The sequence below is a fragment of the Neomonachus schauinslandi genome, chromosome 5 (genome assembly GCF_002201575.2).
Source record: "Neomonachus schauinslandi chromosome 5, ASM220157v2, whole genome shotgun sequence".
Taxonomy (NCBI): Eukaryota; Metazoa; Chordata; class Mammalia; order Carnivora; family Phocidae; genus Neomonachus; species Neomonachus schauinslandi.
Window position 1 is genome coordinate 44,696,644 of NC_058407.1, and position 26,955 is coordinate 44,723,598.

At 38.6% G+C, this 26,955-nt stretch overlaps 1 protein-coding gene and 1 pseudogene across 1 annotated transcript in view; one reads left to right on the top strand and one right to left on the bottom strand.

Moving 5' to 3' along the window:
- Positions 1-26,955, bottom strand: part of TRHDE (thyrotropin releasing hormone degrading enzyme) — a 364,092-nt gene that overhangs the window by 281,563 nt on the left and 55,574 nt on the right. The window lies entirely within an intron of this gene.
- Positions 9,541-9,664, top strand: LOC123324911 (annotated as a pseudogene).

Consider the following 26,955-nt stretch of genomic DNA (forward strand, 5'->3'; position numbering starts at 1 on the left):
AGTGTATAAAGGAGAGGGAAGGCAAAGCTGGGAGGTGTCCAGAATGTGCTGGGCTACTTGTCTATCTTAAGGGTTTACTCTGTAAGTGAAATGTAAAGCCAGTGGTGGGATTTAAAAAAGAAGGCTCTAATTTAGGGTGACTTGGAAGAGCAGCAAATAAAAATGTTTCCATAGTCCCGGTAAGACAGTAGTAACTTGAACTGAGGCACTAGTGATGGAGATGAAGAGAAGTGTAGTGAGTCTTGAGATACTGAAGCTGCAAAATCAATAGGATGAGTTAAGTAAGAATAGAATAGGCAACAAAGCCTCATGCAGATTAAATGCTTGCAACTGTTTGGATATCCAGGCAGAATTTTTCATGTATCCATTAAAGAAATCGTTTCAGGGCCATTTACAATAAAAGTTTTAGTTGTAGATATTCTGTAATCTACAATTCTGTGACATGGCAGAACTGATTTTCCAGCCCAATGTAGGATCCTATATAACCCTGAAGGACATAAGCTATTTTCATTGTTCTTAATTTTGCTTGTCTCTTCAGCATGTCAGATTATCACACATAGGATGACCACTTGCCAAGGTTTCATTCTTTTCTAAGGATTTGTTCCAATTTATAAAGCCTTTTACTTGTAAAAATTTAGAGAAATTTCTCATCTTTTCCTTTGGGTCGACTATTAGTTGAACAAGGTGTATATGACAGAAATATAAACATGTTTTAAAGGTTCTGCTACAACTTTTCATTCAAGTTCACAATCAACTGTATGCAAATGGATAGTTCTTTTTGGCTAGGTTTGGATTCTTTCACTATAGATTCTCATAGTAAACACTGACCATGATCTTGTCCTCAGAGTAATTTCACCTTTGTGTGTTTGTGTGATTTCCAGATTAACATTTGTCTCTCTTGCTAAGCCATAACCACTATGGATGTTTTGAGTTTTTGCCACGTTCTCTTCTAAATGGACTATTAGATTTATTTGTTAACATCCATTCATATATTCTGAAAACACACTCAGTTTTAACTTTTAGGATACATCTGTACACCCATTTTTCTATCAAACCTCATTTATCATGAGCAACTTCAATAAGGGAGTTTGGTACCTAGAAGATCCTAACCTAGCCAAGTAGAATTAGCATATAACCATCTGCTGGAATTCTGGGCTCATACATCAAAACAGGCAGGCACTGGTTAAAAACATGGATTTTAGAGGGCACCTGGATGGTGCAGTCGGCTAAGAGTCTGACTCTTGTTTTGGCTCACGTCATGGTATCAGGGTCGTGGGATCGAGCCTGTCATGGGGCTCAGGGCTCTGTCCTCAGCGGGGGTCTGCTTGGGTTTTCTCTCCCTCTTCCTCCACCCCTCCCCACCCCCGCTCTCCCTCTTTCTCTCTCTCTCTAAATAAATAATCTTTTTAAAAAATGGGCTTTGGTATCAATCTGATATTCTACTACCTACCAGTTATATGGCCTTCGGCAAGTTATTCAACCTACACAAGCTTCGGTTTCCTATAAAAAATTAATATAAAATATATCATGTTCTATTATATTACACAGTATATAATATGTTGGCATATATAACGTGCATGGCACAGGGAGATGCGTGCGGCAGCTATCATCACCATCACCGCTGTCACCACGGTTATGTTTCCCACTGGCCTCCAGGCATGGCCATTCACCAAAGAAGGAGGGATGCTTAAGAGGGAAAAAATTGTGCCAATGTTCTTCTGTCTCCTGGAATATTGAAAGATGCAATTACCCATGAAATTAGAGACTTAAAGAATTAGGTAAGTCCAGCGAGAATAAGTGGAGGGAGAAGGTGTGAAGTGGTGTTTGCATATGTGTTTGTTGAGTAGGTTAAATAAAAGAGTAAATTGTAGTTCTGAAGAAAAAAATAATGGTATATGGAAAATGGTATATTCCACCAACTGAAGAATCCAATATCTCTACTTTTGTATTACCTCTCAGATTTGTGTCAAGACAAGCATGTTCTGGTGGATAACTAACAATCATGAATGAGAAATGCATGACAGCCATTCCCATTTCACAGATGAGGCAAGTAAGATCCAAAGAAGTGATTCATTTATAGTCATACATCTAGGAAATTATAGGCCAAAACCTAAACCAGGTTTTCTCACTTCAAAGTCCACGCTCTTCTTCTACATCAAAGTCAATTCCAAAGCCACACAGGTTGGCCTTCTTTGATCAGAGTTGTACATGCAATTAGTTATACTCACAAATTACCATCCTCAACAATTAGGCCTCAGTATAAAGTAAGCAGGGTCTTACTGCTCAGGACACTGTAAGGGTATATATCTGTCTATAAGCCAAAACAACGCCAATTACCTTGTAAGGAAATCCTCTTAGGAAAAGTAAAACAGAGGAAAGAAAAAAATGAACGATGTTTGCGTTCATTGTTCCCAGGCATCAAATAAAGTCACTCTAATAACAGCATTGCTGGTGATATTCCTTTCAAGATTGCCATAAAATGTTTAGGAATTTCAGAGGCATAGAGAACACCTGTTTGTCTAATAAGGGCAATAAAATAAAATAAAGTCAGGCAGATTAGAAATAAAACTATGTATTTCCACAATGATTGCAGAATATTTGTACGAGCAAATGAGTTTCTGATATATATGGTTAGCATTTTTAGGAATGGAAAGATATTCATAGGGAAAAATGGTAAAATTGCATGCTTTGCTAAACTCAACTTTATGTATGAGAAGTTATAACCACGGTATAAAATCCACAGTACAAATGAAACAGGATTACATCACTGACGGTTCCTAATATTAATGGACCAGAGGGGACTGCATTCCCTGAAGCTAGAAACATGTCAGAGGGGAAAGACATACGATTCAGCTTGAAAAAGCAAAATCCATTAACCATGAAATAGGGAAACAAAAAATCAAACTTTCCATAAACCATATCCTACTGGAAAAAATTTATTAGCAAAAAAGACCTCTACTAAACAAAATGTTTTTAACTCAAAACAAATACAGAAATAAATGATTTAAAGTCACAAAAAATTCCAGAAAATTTGTAGAGTTGATATTATGCTGGCAATACAGATCCATCAAAGTACTAACATACTTCTCCGAGTATACAGATCTCAAAAGAATGCATGTCAATTGAAGTGTACTAAAATGCATTTTTATTTCTAGTTTAAGAAAGTATTGTATTAGCTACCACAAATTTGATGTGAAGCATTCCAGGTTTTCGTTTCCATTGTGAAATTACTCAAACAACATTTAATCTGGAAAAGAATCCTGGTGTCTCCACTATGAAGAGTGGGACGAATTAAGAGAGATTTGACCCCCTCAGTATACTTAAATATACTAAGACTTGTAATGACTCCTTGAACAATCTCTTTAAAGTAGTACACACCAAAAAAGAGAAAAATAACCTGAATCAATTAGACAGTTGCTCACATAGCATCCCTCCCAGACAGAAAAGATCAAGGCCACCATCAGGGACCAAAGTGAGTAAATGCTTTATCAACAGTCCAGAGTAACGCAGAAGAGAGGTGACATAGCATATACACACTGAGAATGAAACCAGAAAACGGAAGCTTTCTACTACTTTAATGGGATTAAAGAAATAAATTCCAAGATGACTGGCACATATAAACTTTTAAAAAGTTGAGCAACTACTTCAAGGCAAATCTTTACTCACACAAACAAAACATATGTGTAGACAGACTCTCTAAGACAGTCCCCAGGGATCTCTGCCTGCTGGTGTTCATGGCCTTATGTAATTGCTTCCCCGTAAGTGTTAGCTGGACCTGATAACATGCTGCTAATGCACAGGATATGGCAAAAATAATGGGCTATCAGTTCTGAGAGTGGATTACAGAAGACTATGATTTCTGTCTTGCATCTACCTGGCTCTTTTAGTTTACTCACCGTCATAAAGCCAGCTTTCATGTTGTGAGATGCCCTACGGACAGACCCACAGGACAAAGAACTGAGGGCAGCCTCCAGCCAATGCCAGCACCCCACAAAGAAGTGAATCCTCCCAATAACCATGTGAGTCACTTGGAAGTGGCTCTTACCCCAGTCGGGCCTTTACGACTGTAGCCCCTGCCAACACCTTGATGGGCAGCCTCATGAGGAACCCTGAACCAAAGGAGGCCCCAGCTACACTGTGAATTAATGAATGCTGTTGTTTCAGGCCACTTGATTTTTGAGATAATTTGTTACACAGTGAGAAAGAACATACAATATTCAACAAAACATCGTAATGGCCTCCACTTTGAATAAATATATTACTGATTTTAGAATGGAAAGATCCTTGTCTCACCCCAATTCATATTACTCAAGTCCCGGACATCAGTATCTCTCACTTAGACTTTTCTATTTGCTCCTAGTTTTGTCCCCTCTGGAGCCACTGTTACGGGTTTACATCCCTCAAAAACTCATATGTTCAAGTCTTAACCCTCAAAGTATAATCTTACTTGGAAATAAGGTTGCTGCAGATGTAATTAATCAAGATGAAGCCATGTTGGAATAGGTGAGCCCCCTAATCCAATGTTATTGGTGTCCTTATAGAAAGGGGAAATTTGGACACAGATGCATACACAGGGAGAACCATGTGAGCCTGGAGTTATCCTGGCACAAGCCAGAGAACTACCACAAGCTAAGGGAGAGGCTTGGAACAGATCCTTCCCTAGTATCATCAGAGGATGTACTGCCCTACTGACACCTTGATCTCAGACTTCTAGCCTCCAAAACCATGAGACAATAAATTTCTCTTGTTTAAAATTCTCAGTTTGTGCTATTTCGTTACAGTAGCCCTAGTAAACTAATACATCATCTTCTACACACTTGCCAAGGGAGGTCTTTCTGAAATATGAATCTTACATGTCATTGCACTTCTTCATTCATTTATTTAACAAGTATTTACTTAGTGCCTTCTATATGCCAGACCCTAAGTCAGGTACCAGACCTTCGGCAGTAAACAAGGGATACAGCTGCCACATATGTTAGTACAGTGGCACAAAAGGTATCTTGTGCTTGAGAAAAGAGGGGCCATCTCCAGGCAAATTGCAAAATGGTGCTCCCTTATGGAGGATGAATTAATACAAAGATGCTCCCCTAAAAGAACAATTAGACAAAACTACAACTCATGGGCAGACAACTCCATTGGTTCTATCTGGGCAGAAGAATTACACTTGGTAAGGGTGCACCAACTGGATTTCAGCCTGCATATCCACAATCTTGGCTGGATGCTTTTATAAGGAGACAACTTCCACAGCCATTAATGGCAGACCTGAGTAAAGGTCTCTCTCTACCTCTCTACCCTCACAGATCTTTCAAACTTTAACATTTCTTCAGAGCTACCCATTGATTCTTTGTTGGGGATATACAAGAATCCAGAATCCCATGCTCAAACAGCGCAAACATTGGTTTGCTGGAGCTGGCTCCTACAACAGGTCCCGATGTCCACTGACTGGCCCAGAACAGCAGAGGAAAATGATGGAATCTTTTCCAAGATATGTTATGCTTATGCTGTAGCTTCACTCAACTAAGGAACACTTAGTTCCTTAAACACTGAGAAGTATCAAAAGCAGACTAGAAGGCACTCTGTGATCTGGCTTCAGAATTGTCTTTTGATGAGGGACCAGGGCCCCTACACTGGCCTTAAGCTTTGGAGGACCGCTCTCTTCCTCTTCTCCACCTGTGTCTCTCCTCAAGGGCCAAGGAGCTATGCCCCCTGGAAGCTGACACATTACTCCACCCCATTAGACAATGCTTTAGATACCCAAGAACCCAGAATTCCATGCCCAAACAGCACAATGGTGTTCTGGATCTGGCTTCTACTGGTTCACAAAAGACCACTATTAAATTTCCAAAATTCAGTAAGCAGGATATTAAAAGTGCTCATAATTAAAAATAAATTCCACAAACTTAAATAAGTTATATTGAAAACAAATATAATAAATATTAAAAACTCATAATTTCTTAATCATTTTGCTATTATTTATGAATTTGAAGTTATTTATGTCTATGTATCTGTATGATAGATTCTACTATACAATAGTGTGCTACTCACATCTCTTCCCAAATTTGTATGCATACATCATGTTAGTAGCTTAAAATTGGTCATGGTGAGAGTATCTACACCAGAGAAATCAGCAAATGCTATAAATCAGGACTCATTTAATGTTTTCTTGATTCTTTAGGCATAAGAAGGTGATGGAGAAAATGTTAATAATGCAGAGTAAACTTAAACATGTACTGTGTCTGGGACGCCTGGGTGGCTCAGTCGGTTAAGAGATCCCAGGGTCCTGGGATCAAGTCCCACATAGGGCTCTCTGCTCAGCAGGGAGCCTGCTTCTCCCTCTGCATGCTGCTCCCACTGCTTGTGCTCTCTCTCTCTCTCTCTCTGACAATAAATAAATAAAATCTTAAAAAAAAAAAAAAAAACACGTACTGTATTTCTAGCCATTACACGTAGGCACAAAAAAATAATGTATCCACGGGGCACCTGGGTGGCTCAGTCGGCTAAGCAACTGCCTTCAGCTCAGGTCATGATCTCGGAGTCCTGGGATCAAGGCCCTCATCGGGCTCCCTTCTCAGTGGGGAGTCAGCTTCTCCCTCTCCTTCCGCCGCTCCCCACCCACTCTCTCTTTCTCTCTCTGTCTCAAATAAGTAAGATATTTTAAAAAAATAATGTATCCACTATTCAAAAACTTATATAATTTAGCAATGAAGTCACCATGTCATTGAGGAACAAGTGAAGTTCCACTTCACTATTTCACCTTCACCTTACTCATTAACATAAATAAAATTATCAATCACCATGCATGCAGAAACTATACCCAAAAGCTACAGAACTATTCCTCAAAGCTAGTTGTTAAATGCTACATACCACTAGGCCCAGAGTTCATTACTAGGGCCAGCACTGGCCTCTTCTTTGATCTTTCCTCCAAGAGGGGATCATGCTACTTGGGGTGTGCATCCTTAGGGGACAGATATGTGGGCAACGGTGTTCATCAATAAGCCAGGATGACTAAGCAAGGAGTGGAAAGACAAAAGATCTGCAGATGGCAGTTGGGAGCTTGGGCATGGCTTCAGCTTGTACCCTGACACATTTCTGCAGGTACTAGACTAGGGGCAGTCCAGGCCCCATACCACTCTCTGTAATTGTCTTGCCTTTTGCATGCAACTGCAGCAGACTGCCTGCAATGCTCACACCTCCCACAACATGTTTGACCAACAAGCCCTTGCTCATGTTGCTCACTTGCATGGGATGTCCTTTTATTTCCATCATTTTAGCACCAGAATCCAACCCAGGGCCTGGCACACAGTAAGACTCAAAAGCTTGATTTGAATTAATGAATAAATGAACTGTATGGGCACCAGTGCTTGGTCCATGACCTACTAGCTACATGGTATTAGACAAGACATTTAAGCTCCTCAGACTTCAGTTTCCTAGTAGGGAGGATAAATAAATCTCACCTTGCTGCAGAGACTAAATAAGATACTATATGTAGTAATTATAGTAGCAACATCTGCTAAGCACTCGCTAGGCACTGTGCTTGGTGCTTTCCAGAGACTATCTCATTTTAATCCTCTCACACTTTAACTCTGAGATCTAGGTCCTATTATTTTATGCCCATTTTAGAAAGGCAAAAACTGAGGCTTCAAAAGTTTCTGTTCATATCATAGAACTCAAATAATAGCTCTTTATCTACTCCACCAAAGCAATAATGTATTTGAATCAGTGTTTAACCTGCAATAAATTCCAATAAAATGATTATTGAAATATTAATAAAGAAGCAACCCATCTAATCTGGCCATATGTTCAGTAAATCTTGTACTGAAAAGCAAAGTCCAATGACAACAAATTATAAGAAAAGTAATCAATATAGTCCAAGGAAATTAAATATGATTCTACTGTAAAGCTGGTTTAGACAAACAAGAATAACAACCACAAGGTAAGTTTTCAGTGAAAGCAATACAATATAAATGACCTATTCCAAGGTATATTAGCAATCAGTTCTCCAGCCCTGAGAAGGAGCTTTTAGAGTCAAGGAGCTAGAAGATATTTTAGGAAGCTTAGCCCTTACTTTAGGTCCATTAAGTCTCTCTATACCATATCCCTAGTCATGCTACTTTTTTTTTCTTCAAAAAAAACTTAAAAGACAGTATATCCATTGAGAAGAGTGCCAATCAAACATCAGTTATAAACTATCTCAAACAAGTGACACTGACAACATAAACTGGACACAGTAAGCAGAAGGGCACATAAAATTAAATTTAAAGTAACAGATAATATGTTTGTTAATTTCACCTGGCCCAAGACAAGAAAATATGGACTGTTGTGAACTATAGTTAAGAATATGGCACTAGGGGCGCCTGGGTGGCTCAGTCGGTTGGGCGACTGCCTTCGGCTCAGGTCATGATCCTGGAGTCCCGGGATCGAGTCCCACATCGGGCTCCCTGCTCAGCAGGGGGTCTGCTTCTCCCTCTGACCCTCCTCCCTCTCATGCTCTCTGTCTCTCATTCTCTCTCTCACAAATAAATAAAATCTTAAAAAAAAAAATTTTAAAAAAAAAGAATATGGCACTAAATTCTTATCTTTCAATAATTACTCTGAATGTAAATGGACCAAATGCTCCAATCAAAAGACACAGGGTAACAGATTGGATTAAAAAAAAAAAAAAAGACCCATCCATATGCTGTCTACAAGAGACTCATTTTAGACCCAAAGATACCTCCAGATTGAAAGTGAGGGGATGGAGTATTTATCATGCTAATGTACATCAAAAGAAAGCTGGGGTAGCAATCCTTATATCAGACAAATGAGATTTTAAGCCAAAGTCTGTAATAAGAGATGAAGAGGGATACTATATCATAATTAAAGGGTCTATCCAACAAGAAGATCTAACAATTATAAATATTTATGCCCCTAACTTGGGAGCAGCCAATTACATAAACCAATTAATAACAAAATTAAAGAAATACATTGATAATAGCGCAATAATTGTAGGGGACTTTAACACCACACTCACACCAATGGACAGATCATCTAAGCAGAAGATCAACAAGGAAACAAGGGCTTTGAATGACACACCGGACTAGATGGGCTTCACAGATATATTCAGCAAATGGCCAACAGACACATGAAAAAATGCTCAACATCACTTGTCATCGGGGAAATACAAATCAAAACCACAATGAGATACCACCTCACACCAGTCAGAATGGCTAAAATTAAGAAGGTAGGAAATGAAAGATGTTGGCTAGGATGTGGAGAAAGGGGAACCTTCTTACACTGTTGGTAGGAATGCAAACTGATGCAGCCACTCTGGAAAACAGTATGGAGGTTCCTCAAAAAGTTGAAAATAGAGCTACCATACAATCCAGCAATTGCACTACTAGGTATTTACCCAAAGGACACAAATATAGGGACCCGAAGGGGCACCTGCACCCCCATGCTTGTAGCAGCAATGTCCACAATGGCCAAACTATGGAAAGAGCTGAGATGTCCATTGACAGATGAATGGATAAAGAAGATGTGGTAATTATAAACAATGGAATAAGCTTTGCGCAGCGGCAGTATCACAGCCAATGAGGTTTATCTGAGGCGCGATTATTGCTAATATAAACAATGGAATATTACTCAGCCATCAAAAAATGAAATCTTACCATTTGCAGCAACATGGATGGAACTAAAAGGTATTATGCTAAGTGAAATAAGTCAATCAGAGAAAGACAATTATCATGATTTCACTCATGTGGAATTTAAAAAACAAAACAGAGGATCATAGGGGAAGGGAGGGAAAAATAAAATAACACAAAATCAGAGAGAGAGACAAACCATAAAAGACTCTTAACTATAGGAAACAAACTGAGGGTTTCTGGAAGGGAGGTGGGGGGGGTGGGGTAACTGGGTGATGGGCATTAAGGAGGGCACTTGATGTAATGAGCACTAGGTGTTATATGCAACTGATGAATCCCTGAACTCTACCTCTGAAACTAATAATACACTATATGTTAATTAATGGAATTTAAATAAAATTTTTAAAAAGAATAATGTAAATCTTAACATTTAAGTTTGCAAATCAATATTTATACAACGAAGTGACTTTCTCTGATTTCTTCTTTGGGGGTGGTTGACATTCCAATATATGTTATTTAGATAGCACAATGACCACAGACTCTGGAGCCTTATTGCTTGGATTAGAATCCTGATTCTGATCGTTTTTTTAGCTGTGTTATATAACCTCTTTACTCCTCACTTTTCTAATCTACAAAATGGAGATAGTAATAGGATTTACCTCATGGGATACTGGGAGTATTACATGTAAAGCACTGGGAATACTGTCTGACACCTAATAAATGCTGTATGTTAGCTGTGATTATTAGCATCATTGTTGAAATTAAATAATATCTTGTTATGGGCTGCATGTTGTATCCCTCTCCAAATCCATATGTTGAAATCCTAACCCCCAACATGATGATAACTTGGAGGTAGAGCCTTTGGGAGGTAACTAGGTTTAGATGAGGTAGAGTTGTCTTAATGGGATTAGTCCCTTTATAAAAAGAGGCTAGAAAGCTAGCTCTATCTCTCTCCACCATGTGAAAATACAGCAAGAAAGCTGCCATCTCAAACCAGAAAGAGGGCCCTCACCAATCTGCCAATACCTTGATTTTGGACTTCCTTGCCTCCAGAACTATGAAAAATAAATGTTTGTTGTTTAAGCCACTCAGTCTATGGTATTCTGTTATAGCAGCCCAAACTGGCATATCCCAAAGCCTAGTTGTTACAATGGCTGCATTCCAAAAAATGAAGGAAAAATTTTCTATCTGAGAATCATGTTCAAACAACTATATGAAATGCCACTATAATAGAGAAAAGCAATGAATGTGTTCTAATTCCTGTATGTTCAGCTTCATCTTCCTCTAATATTAAGAAAGACAATAGAACTAACTCTTCCTCAGAGGTATTAGCTAAATCTACTTATATAATACATAAATTATGCTCAAATGGTGCTCTTTTTTTTTCACTAACTGCTTACCTCACAAGTTAATGAAAATAAAAAAGATTGATTCTTCCAATTCCACATCTCAATCACCTACACTAACCATATTCTCTTCATTAATGCTTTCTTTAGGAATAGAATATACTCAAAGATATACTCCTTGCTTTTTAGTAGATACAGGGAACTTCTCTCTTCTTGAAAACCTATCTGTTCTCCAAGAGTTCAAAACACTAAAAATTAGGGTATACATCTAAAAAGAAATGATTAGTTGTGAACTGAAACAAGTCTGTAGCACTGGTAGATTTAACTCATATTACTTACACCACACTTCTCAAGTATTTGCCAGTTTAAGAAAAAGGTTACATCCAAAGTTTTCTTTAAGTTAGGTTATTGTACAATAATGCAAGTAAGTGAAGAGAATCAAAATATGACAATAAAACATATTAACAATTCAGAAAGATAAATACCAAATACTGGCAACTCTTTCTCTAAATGAGCTCCAATTTTATTTCACATAGCTCCATATTTACAGAAATTTGGGACTTTCTAAAGTCTTTTCTTTCTACTTAAATTTGTATCTTGAGCACTGATTTTGAACTGTATTTCAATCCTTTCTACCACTTACCACTTCCTGCTGTTTTGTAACTCACCATTTCTGTAGACTAGTACTTTCAAAACCTTTTTCAAATATTTTCTCTTTCTGAACATATACCCATAATTTATAAGACCAGGATTTTAAATAAATACTGTATTTCATTTGTTTTTAGGTTCTTTTAGAACTGTCTTTGTAAACACTAGCTTCATCTTTTATTAATGAATATTACTGGTCCATAGATGTGCAGTTTTTTAAATCCTGTGGCCTCTACCTTCCAAATATCTTTTAAATACTGCATCTTGGCCCCATCCTTATTGGCATCTCTAAGTTGAGCCCCTGGCCACTTCTCATCTAGATTCTTGCACTAGTTTTAGACCTCCCTCTGCTTCCAATCTTAACTTCTTCCAATTCATCCAATTCTGAAGGATTTAAAAAAATGTTTCCAAGACAAAAATCTGATAACATCCTATCCTGCTTAAAATTCATCAATGTACTCTTTCATCTGTAGAATTATGTCTGAATCCTTTAATGTAGTTAATATGGCATACTAGTTAGGAAATTTTTTGCAAGTAACAGAAACAACTTTTAACTAAGGAAAGACACAGGGTGGCTCAAAATCAAAGAAAAGATTATTAAATAGGCTTAGAAAAGGAGGTTCCAGATGCAGGAACACATGGATGGTCTCTTCAGAATACCAATCATGTCAGTCTTTGGGTCATTCAGATGATATACAAATATCATGGACGGAGCCTATGATTAGCAGGTTTAAATCATCCGTCCACTCCTTGGTGTCTAACAAGACTGTATCCGATGTGAGGTGACATTTTCCATGGCAGAGAACACTAATTAGTCACAATATTGTATCTTTTCATCATATTTTTTTACTTCATACACAGTCTCTTATAATAAATACCACATTTTTATCCTCCCAAAAATAGTGTGACCATGTGACTGAGTTCTGGCCAAGGGAGCATAAATCTTGAAGTTGTCGTGTACAACTTCAGGAAGTATCTTTAAAGATGGGGGCATGTTTTTTTCTCCCCCTCCTCCTTTCTGCTGGCTGGAATGCTGAAGGGATAGATGGGTCCAGCAGGCATCTTTGACATCAAGCAGCTTTGGGAATGGAGAATCCATCTCTAGTGAAATAATAGCATGGAATGAATCTGGGTCTCTGCTACCATGAAACACCACAGCAGCACTAGCTTGACTACCTCTATACTCTCTTATGTGAGAGAGAAACAGACACATTTCTAGTTAAAGCCACTATTATTTGTGGGGTTTCCATCACTTGTAGCCAAATCTAAACTGAACTAAAACAGCCCCTCATAGCAACTCAAAATGTTAATACTGGAAGAAAGAATAATGGAGGCTGGACAAGAATAAAACAATAGATGCCCACTCATGATTTTCAATCACTCCATTTGCCCTTTCCCTCATTTTATGCAGAGTTAATTTCTATTTAGGGTTTCCCAAATATATCAAGCTCTCCTAGCAAAAACATCCAGCTGCCTGGATTGCTTTTACCCCTTCATCTAAATGGCTAGCTTCTATACACGCAAGTGTCAGGCCATCAATCCTTACTTCTTTATTGTTTTCTGGATTCCCATAATCCAAGGTGTCTTTTACCCTCCCTGCGAATTCTCACACAACTCTGCAGGTTCACCATTGTGCTTACCATATTTACTTCTAATGATTGGTTTTCTTGTCAATCTTTTATACTAACTAAAGTATGAACTCTTGAAAAACAGCATCTTAGATTGGTTTCTCTAGAAACCAACTCTCAGGGGTGAGAACTGCATACATAACGTCTCTTGGGATGCATTCTCAAAAAACATATCTGTAAGGAAGCAGGGAAGGCAGGACTGGACAGAGGAAGAGGCTGACCTACAATGCAGTTGAACCAGATGGACCTGAAGCTCCAGACCATCCAAGGGGGCAGGAGGGCCCTCTGGGGCTGGGATGGCTCTTCAGAGTTGTCACAAATTGAGGCAAGGGAGTAAGTAGGCCTTGCTTTCTTTATATGAACCAGTTATTTATTTTGTCCCTTCTCCTACCCCCCCCCTTCACCTCCCAGGGAGATAAACCTGGAATGAGAAGGATACCTGTGGCCAAGGGCAATTCCCAAGGGGGACTCAACTATGATCCTTTAGCAGCAGGTATCCTCAGCAACAAGGGGATAGGTAAGCACCACAGTATCCACTATAGTGAGAGACTGTGTCTTGTTCATTTGGAAATAATGCAATGCTTAAAATACTGAAAAAAATAATTTAGTTTTGAATAAATGGATGGATGGATGGATGGATGGATGGATGGATGGATGGATGGATGGACTGACAATCAAACCAATGAATAATGATGTCTGTTTTCAGGCAGAGGGGACAAAATCAATAAAGGAGAAATAGAGGAGTCTCATGAAAATGATAACAATGGAAGCAAAGTCCTGCCAGAGAGAGGAAGATAGAGTTGCAGTAACCATCAGGTCTAGGCTGACATTCTTTAGAGAGGAGGTACATAGTAGGAATGACAGTTGTGGCATGTGTAGACCAAAATCGTCTTGAAGATAAGGAAATAAGGAATGATACTTCATTTGTTATGATAACAACAAAAAACCTAGTATTGATTCAAAGAAGAAAAAAAATATTGGGGTCATTTGAGGAGGTAATTTGAAGGTAAAAGCTTCAATATTTTCAGCAAAATGGGAGGTAAAAATAATTAGTGAAAATTGAATAAAAGTATGTACGACCATTAACAGGGTTAAAGTTTGTAAAAATGTTATAGGAGTGTCTCAAGAAATGAAGAGATATGCAGAAGGTTGGCATCTAGATAGGGAATTGTTCAACCATGCCGGAAGTTCAGTTGATGGGAGTTATTTATCATACACCAGGTCACAATAGTCAATGCTTAAAGGAGAAAAGTTATTTTTAGAATTTTCATTTCAAAAAATATTCTACCGAAAACATAGGTAGACTGAATTTATTCAACTTAATATTATCCTTTACTCCTATGTAAGGCCAATTTTTTCTCACCTAATGCCATAGTTTACCCTAGAGTTCTTTCTTGGTGTGCATCCATGGGTTTAGACAAATGTATGACATATATCCATCATTATAATATCAGAGAGTATTTTCACTTCCCTAAAAATCCCTGGCAACCACTGATCTTTTTACTGTCTCCATAGTTTTTTCTTTTCCAGAATGCCATATAATTGGAATCATACAGATTGGCTTCTTTCAGATTGGCTTCTTTCACTTAGTAATATGCATTTAAAATTCCTCCATGTCTTTTCATGGCTAGATAGCTCATTTTTTTTTATGCCGAATAATATTGCATTATCTGGAGGTATTGCAGTTTATTTATCTATTCATCTACTGAAGGACAGCTTGACTGATTTCAGGGTTTGGCTATTATGAAAAAATGTAAGGCCAATTCTAAAAGAAAAAATGTTTAAATTCTTTTTCCTCTTTAAAGAACTCAAATTATGTTGTTAAATCCTGGAATTCTTGGGAGAGAAAAAAGTCATATACTAATAGCCTCCTTTTGTTAGTAGCTCTTTCTAAAGATATGTTGTAAGTTCACAAAATTCATTTAGAATATGTCTTCCTTATGGGACATAAATTTCATTACCATGAACAAAAGCAGCATCTTCATCATCATCTGCTACATCTGATATGTTTATGGCTCATCATTGTTTGCCAAGGGCTTTACATACATCAACCACTCAATCCTCCTTAAAGTATTGTGAAGCAGAAATTTATCCTCAGTATAAAGAAGTGACTTGGGCAAAGTCACATAACTAGCACATGGTAGATCCAAAGCTAGAACCTGTACCTAACTCCTGACCCATGACTTCTGATACCTTCATACACTGATGCTCAAATATGGAATACACTGATACTCAAATATACTTTCCTCTACTTTCAATAATTCCAAACTCTGAAGGTCAATTTAGCTATTAAGCATCTATTTCTTCATCATTCTTGAATTCTTTAAAACTTACCAGGTAAGTGCTACAAGAAGGAAATACCCAATTGGAGAAGTCACATTTTATCTATACAATAAACCGTGATCTTTGGTGTAACAACTGCCAAGCAAAAAAAACAATCACCACCATCCTTAGTTAGAAAACAATAGGATTTTTGCCTGAGGTGGGATGATGGAATAAAGCCCCAAACTGGCAATAAAAAGCTTCAGAGGAAAATCTTGGCATCGATCTAATAAATAAGTTTAGCCGAGAAAGAGAAAACACATTCCTTTCCAATGCTCTGTGTGAAAACATAAGCAGCACAGTGACATTTGTTTAAAAAGTCATCTGAAACATATTTACAAGTTCCAATTAGCAGAAAATTCCTACCAATCTGAAATTTCTACAAGTTATTTTTTTCCAGGATCTGTTTGAGGATTTATTTGATTTTGTTGATATGTTTTCACAATCTCAAGTTCCTACCTAAAAGAGTTCTTAGCATCACGCTTAAGCACAGCCAAGTCCATGCGGCAGGAAAACAGTGCATTTATCTACCCTACTACATTGAAACGTTTGCACCAGGCTGACCATAAAAAAATAGTAATAATCCCAGTGCAACTCTCAGCTATGCATATTAGGAACAGCATGTGAAACCAGGGAGACAGCAGTGAATCTAAACCAGCCAAAGACCATAAGCAGGAACTCTTCTGACTCCAGCAGTTTAGGAATAATGCAGATAAATCACAGAGCAAGCAAAGGGGAATAGAATGCATTTCAGGCTTGGCTCAGAGGAAAAGACATATGAGACACACTCAGGGAAACTAAATTTATACAGTCTAGAGAATGAGCTTCAAGGAGGGAACCTGATCATAATCTATAAATACCACCAAGGTAACACCATAAATGATTAAGGAGAAGAACTATTCATTGTCTCTGCAGCAAGTCTAAAAATGAAGTTTTAGATTTACTTTTCCCTTCCTTTCTTTTTGGCATCAAAACATGTTGATATTGAGAGCTGTTTGCCCCTGCCTGGGATATACTGGGACAGAGCACTAGACAGGTAGGTGCCTGTAGCTAGTCTATCCTGCATGAGGAGCATGACTCTCTCTCTTTCTCTCTAGCCATGCAGGCCAGGACTATAAAGAGCAGGTGCAGAAGCAGAAGAGTAGGACCTCTCTCAGCACACACTTCTACACTCCAGGAAGTCCGAGCATCCATACCCTTCTAAAAGCCAAGCATAGAACTGAGCTACGTGTTTTTTTGTTTTTTGTTTTTTTATTTAGAGAGAGAGAGAGACCACCTAAACATGTGTGTGAGCCCAGGGAGGGACAGAGGGAGATGGAGAAAGAATCTCAGACTTCACGCTGAGCACAGAGCCCCAAGTGGGGCTCAATCTCATGATCCTGAGACCATGACCTGAGCCAGAACCAAGAGTCAGACACTTAGCCAACTGAACCACCCAGGCACGCCAGAGATTTTACTTATTTATTTTAGAGAAAAAGAGAGAGAGAGAGAGAATGAGCACAGGGGAAGGGCAGAGGAAGAGGAAGAGAGAATCCAAGAGGACCCTGCACTGAGTGCTGAGCCAGAAGTGGGGCTCAATCTCAGGACCCTGAGATTGCAACCTGAGCCAAAACCAAGAATCTAACACTTAACCCACTGCGCCACTCAGGCGACCAAGTTACATGTATTTTTTTTTTTAAGCTTTTATTTATTTGCTAGAGAGAGAATGAGAAACAGAGAGCATGAGAGGGAGGAGGGTCAGAGGGAGAAGCAGACTCCCTGCTGAGCAGGGAGCCTGATGTGGGACTCGATCCCGGGACTCCAGGATCATGACCTGAGCCGAAGGCAGTCGCTTAACCAACTGAGCCACCCAGGTGCCCCAAGTTACATGTATTTTAAATATCATTTATTCTTGCATCTATTTGCTCAAATGAGTGCTTACCATGTGCTAGGAGAGTGCTTCCCAATCCAAGTGCAAACAAATCACTTGGGGGTTTCCTTAAATGCAGATTCTGACTTAGTAGTTCTGGAGTGGAGCCTGAAACTCCATGTTTTCAACATGCTTACAGGTGATGTCGATGCTGCTGAGTAATTAATAAGGGGCTAGGAGCTTAGTCCCTTGGTGTAGACAGACACAGAGAGAGAGAACTAAAACACAATATGGTAACATGCCATAGGCACCTAACCTAACCCGGAGAGGAGGAACAGCGAAAGCAAGCTTCCTGAAGGGCCAATCTTTCGAACTGAGTCTGAAAAGATCTTAGTGCAATTAAATATCAGAAAAGAGTACTCAGGGAATTCCAATGGTATTCATTCATAGGTAATTAATATGGATGTTCTGAGGATTAAGAGGGATTCTACAAGCTGCTGACTTCTTGGGTTAGTCTATGAGATTTTACAGTGCTCTACCATAAGAAGAGTGTGGAGTAGAAATGGCACAGGCTTTTGGGTCAAATAGCCTCTTCTGAGAGTCAGCTTCCCAGTAGTAAAACAAGCATAAGAAAACAATACCCAACAATCAACTCCAAATAAATCAAAGACCAGAATGTTAAGAGCTAAACTATAAAATTCTTAGATGACGACATAGGGGCAAAGCTTCATGGTGTTGGATTTGGCAATGACTTCTTGGATAGGAGTGCCAAAAGACAATAGAAGAAAAAATAGATAAATAGGGCTACATCAAAAAAAAAAAAAACCCTTCTGTACATCAAAGGGTACTATCAAATGTCCTTTGAATGAAAGAATGAGAAAACAACCCACTCATTGGGAATCATATATCTGCTAAGAGGTTAATATCCAGAATACATAAGGAGCTCCCACAACTCAACAACAAAAAAAACAAACAACCCTATTCAAAAATAGGCAAAGGACTCAAATAGTCTTTTGAATTTCTCCAAAGAAGATATACAAATGGCCAATAAGATATACAAATGGCCAATAATTCCTCCAAAGAAGATATACAAATGGCCAATAAGAAAAGATGCTCAACATCGCTAGTCTTTAGGGAAATGTATATCAAAACCACAATGAGATACCATCTCACACTTGTCAGGATGGCTATTAAAAACAGCAGTAACAACAAAACAGGAGAAAACAGTACGAGCAAGGATATGGAGAAATTGGAACCCCTGTGCACTGGTGGTGGTATTGTAAAATGCAGCCACTGTGGAAAAGAGTATGGTGGTTCCTCAGAAAATTAAAAATAGAATTACTATATGATCCAGCACTTCGTTTCTGGATGTATACCCGAAAGAACTGAAAGCAGGGACTTGAACAGGTATTTGAACACCCATCTTCATAGCATCATTATGCACAATAGCCAAAAGATGAAGGAAACCCAAGTGTCCATTCATGGATAAATGGATAAATAAGCTAGACAAGGGAATAGTATTCAGCCTTAGAAAGGAAGAAAATTCTCACATATGCTACAGCATGGATGAAGACATTATGTTAAGTGAAACAAGCCAGTCACAAAATGACAAATACTGTATGATTCCACTTGCATGAGGTACTTAAAGTAGTCAAATTCAGAAAAAGATGTAGAATGGTGATTGCCGGGGGGAGGGGGAGGGAGAAATGGGAGTTACTGCTTAATGGGTACAAAGGTTCAGTTTTGCAAGATGAAGAAGTTCCAGAGATGGATGGTGGTGATGGTTACACATCAATGTGAATGTACTTCATGCCACTGTACACTAAAAAATGGTTTAGATGATGAGGTTTCTGTGTATTTTAGTACAATGAAATATAATAATAATAAAAAATTAAGAACGACAAAAAAAAATCCTTGCTAATCATTCCACAATATATATAACATATACCAAATCATCACCTTGTACACTTTAAATATATACAATTATGTTTGTTAATAATTTCTCAATAAAGTTGGGGGAAAAAACAACCTATCTACAGGGTTTTAGAAGAGATAACAAGTGTCAGTTCTTAACAAATATTAAAGCTATTTTTCCCTTTTATGAACCCCTAAAATAAACTATCTCCAGCCTCACCATAAATGCTTTCCTTTTGCTCCCATTCCACTCCATTCCTGACTACTCTGGATGTGCTTATGTCTAAAGAAAATCACATTGAATTTACACATTTCACTTCTTTGTTTAATGTTCTAAATGTATTATCCCACTTGCTCACTAAGCATTCTGGAAATAATTGCTCATGAACCTATTCTTTAACAGAGATACAGACAGGGCAATCATCCACCCTAGGTTTTTCAAGGCAGCTCCAATTTCAAATATTCTGCCCACTCATCAAACAATTGTCTCCAGTTTTGGGCTTAAAAACATTATTGACCAAAATATAAAACGGAATATTCTGAATTGCTGCCACAGTCTCTGGAAAGTGTTTTACTACATTTTTTCTTCAATAAGCTCAATTTGATAGATGCTCATGTTGGAATCTCTATACATGAGGTTCTATGGGACAGACCTACGTGATTATGACACTGTCCCTGCCTTCCGGGTGTTCATAGTCTAGCGGTCACTGTGTGTGTGCCGGAAGGTGGCCGGCAGGAAACAAGGGAAGAAGCATCCCAGAATGTAGTCTAATGTTTGGTACCAAGCCACTTGTTTTAAGTCCCATCGTCTTTATTTCTCTGGCCCATCCAAGAAAAGACTGAAATAAAAGATGCCTAAATGCCAAAGTAATTTCTAACATTATAGATGTGTGCCCACTGGTTCATTTGAACTTCACATCTACAGCTCAAAGAATGAGCCTTCCTAAAATAGATACAAAATGGCATTGAAAGGCTATGCAGCAGTCACAGGGTCTACTTCCTGAAACCTCTCGACAGAATATGGAATTTGCCCCCAAGAGAACATAAAGAAAATGCTCTGTGATTGGCAAGCTCCTGAGGAATGTGCAATCATAATAAACTAGAATTCGAGTGGAAGTAGATTTGGAAAAAACACTGTTCTTGTCCCTGTTCTATCATGAAGGATAGGATTGAACCCTATAGCTACTCTTTAAATCATTTTTACTGAAGAAAAATTCTGGCGAGAAAGGAAAAATCTACAAATGAGCAAAATGTCGAGTATGGCAATTATGATGATGAATGATTTGCTGAACAATATATTACACAGAGATTCTTGCTCTCTGTGAGCACTATAATGTTATTATTTTACACCGTGCCCCTTGAAATACAATTCTAACCGTAGAATCCACTGCTGTCTTCTCTTTCCACTTTAAAAGAATTAAAAGAAGAAAGAGTAATTAGAAAAGTCATTCAGAGGACTCTGAATAAACCTAAAATTATACCATTCCACTAGCGATAGAAAAATCAAAGGTTGACTTCAATCCCCAAATATCTGGACCATAAAACATCACTTCTATCCATGCACTGTCACTTAAATTTGAATTATCCAGTGTAATAATGCTTTTTTAAAAACCTATGTTTCTCGAGTAACAAGATTTCCAATAAAAAGACTATCCGCTCATAGGAAAAAAAATATACAGATGACCAAGTTTCAAAATAATCCTTCATCTCAGCCCCAAATCCAAATCACTGACTCAGTTTGGTGGTGTTGATATCTTTGTCCCCAGTTCTATCTTCAGAAGTGTATCCAGGTTACATAGCCAAGAGGATCAAACAAGATTTTTACTAATGTCACAGGTATGCATTCCTGACCTAATACATACCTAATCATCAAGGTTTGTGAATTTCCACCTACTGGGTCCCTTCAGCCCATGTCCATCCATTTTAATGCATGGAACAAGAAATCTTCAGGAGTGTAGAGCTATTATTTTAATCCCATTACTGTCACAAATTCGTCACAATATCTCCCCAAACCACCTTCTTTTCTAAAACTAGACCTCAATTATCTTCACCTGGATTACCTCTCTTTCTTATTCCAAATTCTGAATTTTTAACATTCCTCAATTCAGGCAACTTTCAAATCTGCTAAAAGTAGCATTCCTTACAATTTCTGTCCTAGCTTTAGATATCACAGGCAAGACATTAATATATATTGGTAAATATTCAGAAATAATCTCTATTTTCTTTTTTTTTTTTTAAAGATTTTATTCATTTATTCGACAGAGAGAGACACAGCGAGAGAGGGGACACAAGCAGGGGGAGTGGGAGAGGGAGAAGCAGGACTCCCGCTGAGCAAGGAGCCCGATGTGGGACTCAATCCCAGGACCCCGGGACCATGACCTGAGCCGAAGGCAGACACTTAACAACTGAGCCACCCAGGTGCCCCTCTATTTTCTTTTTTATTTTTAATAATTTCTCACCATTTGAACAATCCATCACTCCTCACTGGGCACCAACAAAGTGATTGGCCCTGACGTAGAAGCTGAAGAGGAGATAATAAGGTAATGAGCATCCTCCCTAATACTAGAGACATTAAATCAAGCACAAGATGACCATCGGGACTTTATTTCCTTCATATTTTTATATGTTCCTATTTCCTTTGTTCATTCTCGGAAATGTATTCATCTTCTCCTAACTCAGACTATCCTTCACAGACAATGATAACTTCGGTGAATGAGAAGAATAGAGAAAAGTCCTAAAAGCTGAACTGTTTAGTACTTCTCAAACATTAATGTCCATATAAATCGCCTGGGAAACTTGCTTAAATGCAGATTCTGACTCAGTCGGTCTAGGCTGGACCTGAGATGATCTATTTCTAACAAGCTCCCAGATGATGCCTACTGTTGATAACTGCCAGAGCACTGAGTAGCAAGGGGCTACACTGGAAGCTCTCCAAGTGCAGTGTCTCTGTCGGTCTTTTATACCTCACTTTGGCCCAGTGCCTGCCTGGCCCACTGCCCAGCATATAGTAAATGCTCAATAAGTATCTTTGGAATGAATAGTCATGGAAGAGACATAATTAAAGAAGAGGAAAAGAATATAGACAAGTACATTCATCTCAACTCAATTTTTCTCTTATATAGGGTTGGTCAAACCATTTTTAAACTCAACTTCACATCCTGAACATCAAACTGATCCATATTTGACTCACCATCCCTATCTTTTGATTTTCCCCCACACCCTTCTCTCAGACTAGGCCATTTTCCTCCATACATGTACATAAATGCATGCCCATCGTATAGAGCACCTATAACCTACCTGTTCCTGTTCCCCCATCAAAACCTGGGTTGGCCAACCTCTTTGGTTCGAGTCCCACCTCTTCCATGAAGTTCTGCCCAGGGTCCTTGCCCATACCCAATACCCAGTCTATATCTCACAGTTATTTTGGACACCAGAAGTAGAGCAAAATGACACGTAAGCAGCTCCATAGCAGATATAATCCATAACTCTGATGGCAGAGTAATGAAATGTCCTTCTGTCAGGGTAAAATTCACTGAGAGAGCTGTCTTATATTTGCACAATCCCTGCTAAGTAAATAAAATTTATCATCTTCAGAGGCGTTCTCCATTCTTGGGATAGAAGAACAAGTGAAAAATTTGAGTCAGGCCATTTACAAAGACAAGACACCAAGACATGCTGTGGTGTGGTGATTAGAGCATGGATTTTGGAGACCAACACTTGGGTTCAAATCCTGCCTCCATCGCTAATTATGTCTATGGCTTTGGCCAGTCCTCTGGCTTGTAGGAGCCCAAAGCTGGGCATTTAAAGGGGGATAAATGGCATCCAATAAACTTTCTGTAAAGATCATTGTTTTGTTGTTTTGTTGTTGTTGTTGTTTGTTTGTTTTATTATGTTATGTTAATCACCATACATTAAAGACTAAATGAGATAACAGATTTAAGGTGCTGAGCAGAGTGCCTGGCATATACTCAGATTTTGCTATCGGAGCCATTACCACAGAGGGTTTTATGTAGACAGCACTATCACCTGGGAACTTGTTAGGAATACAAACAAATTCTCAGGTCCCACCCCAGACTTCCTGAATTCCAAACTCTGGGAGTGGGGCCCAGCAATCTGTTTTTGTTTTTTTTTTTTAAAGATTTTATTTATTTATTTGAGAGAGAGAATGAGATAGAGAGAGAGAGCATGAGATGGGGGAGGGCCCGAGGGAGAAGCAGACTCCCTGCCGAGCAGGGAGCCCGACGCGGGACTCGATCCCGGGACTCCAGGATCATGACCTGAGCCGAAGGCAGTCGTCTAACCAACTGAGCCACCCAGGTGCCCCCCAGCAATCTGTTTTAAACAAGCCCTGGGAAATCAGATGCTAAGTTTGAGAAGCACTGTTCTAAATGTTAAAGAAACTGGAGATGTTAACGATCTATGATTAGTGTCAGGCACAGGAGGAGATACTCACTAAATGTGTCTTATTATTTTTGCTAGGAAAGCCCTTTTATTCTACTTCTTAATGCTAACTCTCCTGCCCAGTGTATCCAACTGCCTAGTTGCTTCAGTTCCGGAGCTGCCTAATTGCCCGCCTTTGAGAGTGCCCCAAACTGCTGCTCACAAACTATTTAATTGCTTATCCAACTGCCTACCTAGAAACAGCCCTGGTCCTCATTACCGGCGGCTGACCTCCGGCTGCAGGAGCACGACCAGGAGTTGTCCCATCGCAGGAAAGCAGCCTTGAGCCCAAGCTCTGCGCACAAAGCTCCAGTGGCCACATTTCCCCTCTCACAGTTCATGTCGTGGTGGCCCCAGGAACCAACTACATGCGTGACTCTGAATTGCTATGGCTTTTCTGAGCTTTGATTTTGGAGTTCTATTTTTCTTTGCTTTTATTTTTTTTTTCTTTTTTAGAGTTGGGGGAGGGGGTTGGGGAGAGTTGCTTTTGTTTCCTTAACAGCAAACAGTAAAACTTTTCCATAAAAACTGTGTATTCCTCAAGGCCAGACAGTTAAGCAGCTGGGGCATTTTGGGCACTGCCTGTTACTGATTTTATTTCCTTTTCACTGCACTTGCAAGCAAGTCATTTATCTTTAAGTTAGCAAGCAAGAAATGGGAAATAAAAGAAATATGTTTTATTTAAAGCAGTGTTTGGGGCTAGGCATGATGAGGGATATGGACACTGCCTACACTGATTTCATTTTCATTACACTGCACTGACAGCAAAACCATTTATCTTTTTTGGATAGATACTTTCATCTCTCTGCCTCCCTTATGTTTCTCTTGGTTCTGTCCTCCTGTCATACCAGTGTTCTTGAATTTTGATGAGAACAAACTGGTGGCATGCAGGACAAGTGAGTCCTTTGGGTACCAAGCTCCAAGACATCCTTTTCCTCTCTGAGGGATTTGACGTAGGGTAAATAAGCCATCATTTCATGGTGTAAACCAGAAGAAAACAAAAACAAAAACAAACAACACTTTTTTCCATCCAAAAGAGATAAACAAAAATCAAAGAAAATGTTCTACTTTCACCACTTATTCTTCTTTAAAATGGATATATGATTCTACCATCTACCAAGGCAACCTGCAATACAGCAGTGAAACAAAATTGGAACAAGCTAGAAATTTCCTCAAAAACCAAAGAATTGATGTTCTTTAATAAGTTCCATCTGCTTGCTTTTAAAACAGGACACAACACCCACTTCCAAGACTCAGTGGGAAAGGTATTGCATTATCAACATGGAGGATAAAAATGGGTTCAGTGCATTCAGTATCATCCTTTTGCTCCAGTAATTCTCTGATTTCCCATGTTTTGCCCTAGATATATGAAATTCACATTTCCAGATCAAATTGGGTTTTTCTGTAGCCTAAATATTGTTTTAAAATTGCTGAGTTTATTGTCAACTATAAAATTTAAAGACTGATTTATCTGAAGTGGATGAACTCTACCAACACTGTTCTCCACTTAATATTCAAAAGTAAGAATATACCTTTAGCAAACTGAGGGTTGCCGGAGTGGTGGGGGGGTGGGAGGGATGGGGTGGCTGGGTGATGGACATTGGGGAGGGTGTGTGCTATGGTAAGCGCTGTGAATTGTGTAAGACTGTTGAATTACAGACCTGTACCTCTGAAACAAATAATACATTATATGTTAAAAAAAAAGAAGAAGAAGAAGAAGAAGAAGATAGTGAGAAGGGAAGAATGAAGGGGAGAAATCGGAGGGGGAGATGAACCATGAGAGACTATGGACTCTGAGATACATACTGAGAGTTTTAGAGGGGACGGAGGTGGGTGGGATGGGTTAGCCCGGTGATGGGTATTAAGGAGGGCACTTACTGCATGGAGCACTGAGTGTTATATGCAAACAATGAATCATGGAACACTACATCAAAAACTAATGATGTAATGTATGGTGACTAACATAATAAAATAAAATTTAAAAAAAAAAAAGAATATACCTTTAGCAGTGCCATAATGCCCTCTGGTTGATCAATCATAGTAGACAGTGTACAATAATTACTGATTTTCTTATCTGTCTCCTAATCAGCTGACTGTGAGCTGGGAAGCATGCAGGATAACCCACGTCTAGCAAAAGACGAGATTATGGTGAACTCTCCATAAATGTGTTTGTAATGGAATGAGCAAGAACCTTAGAAAACTTACAAGAAACTCTTTTTCCTATGTTAATAGAGACAGTTTTGATAACATCAGAGAAATGGGACCAAATAAAATGGGGATACCAGAAGGCTAAGTTATTACTCAGAAGCTTATGTGATTTAGCTGTTAAATAAACTAGACATTATAGTATTAGCCAAAATAAATAATAAATTATTTACTCATAAGGATTATGTCAATTAAGAGAATCCCTTGAAAATATGTCTTGAAAACTAGCAGTATGACAAAGTTAGCAGCAAACAAACTTTTCCTCACTGTAAAATTTCTTCACTCTGTGTAAAGTTAAATCTTGTCATGTTAAACCATTTCAGCAAATTTTTTTCTGGCTCAATCCACTTATGATGCTTATGTAGTATAGTTTCTCTCTAAAATATAACATGGTAGAAATGTACTAAAATGTCAGAAATATCTAGAGTAAAAATGATCTGTATGCTTCCCACCCAAGGCCCCCAAATCATAAAAACACAAATTGCTTTCCTATTTTATCTTCCTAAGATCGTGATGAATTAAGTCATCAATAATTCAAAGGTACATGTAAGATTATCTCTTTTATCTTTAGGCATATGCACCAGCATTTAAAAGGGAAACCAACAGAAAATGTGTGAATGCTGTTTATAAAAAGAATATAGATCAAATTTAAATTTGAACCATTAAATTGCAGAAAGTGACCCACCACAAAAAAAGAAATTCCAAATTAGGCAATTACTTATAATGTGTCTGTAATACCCAGCTTCTGTCTTACTATCCCTGAACACCTAACCCATCCTATAATGCCAGCATTTGTAGAAATCTGACGTCAGCATGTGTCAGTACACAGCAAAGCCAAAGCCACCCATGCTGGCGTCAAACTCAAAATGGAGTTTTGGAGTCTCAGATTTCAATATTTTGGCTTTGGTCGATATAATTTATAACGTGACATTGTTTAAACCTGGTAAGCCAGGTTTTTCCCTCTGATACTCCTGGGCCATTTA